This window comes from Myotis davidii, unplaced genomic scaffold (assembly GCF_000327345.1).
Source record: "Myotis davidii unplaced genomic scaffold, ASM32734v1 scaffold3642, whole genome shotgun sequence".
NCBI classification, from domain to species: Eukaryota; Metazoa; Chordata; class Mammalia; order Chiroptera; family Vespertilionidae; genus Myotis; species Myotis davidii.
In genome coordinates, this window is record NW_006293113.1 from 15,892 (window position 1) to 16,120 (window position 229).

Here is a 229-nt window from a genome sequence, read left to right on the forward strand (position 1 = left end):
AAGGGAGAGGGAGAGAGAATCATGGACCGGCCGCCTGCTGCTCACTCCCTACTGGGGATGGAGCCTGCGATACGGGCCTGTGATCTTGACCGGGAATCGAACCCTGGCCTCCTGGTTCCTAGGTCGAGGCTCAACCACTGAGCCACACCGGCCGGGCTCTCGCTCCCATCAAGCTCAGGGCTTGTCCAGTGGGAGGCACATGTGGACGGTCCCCCTGTGGGAGGGGATG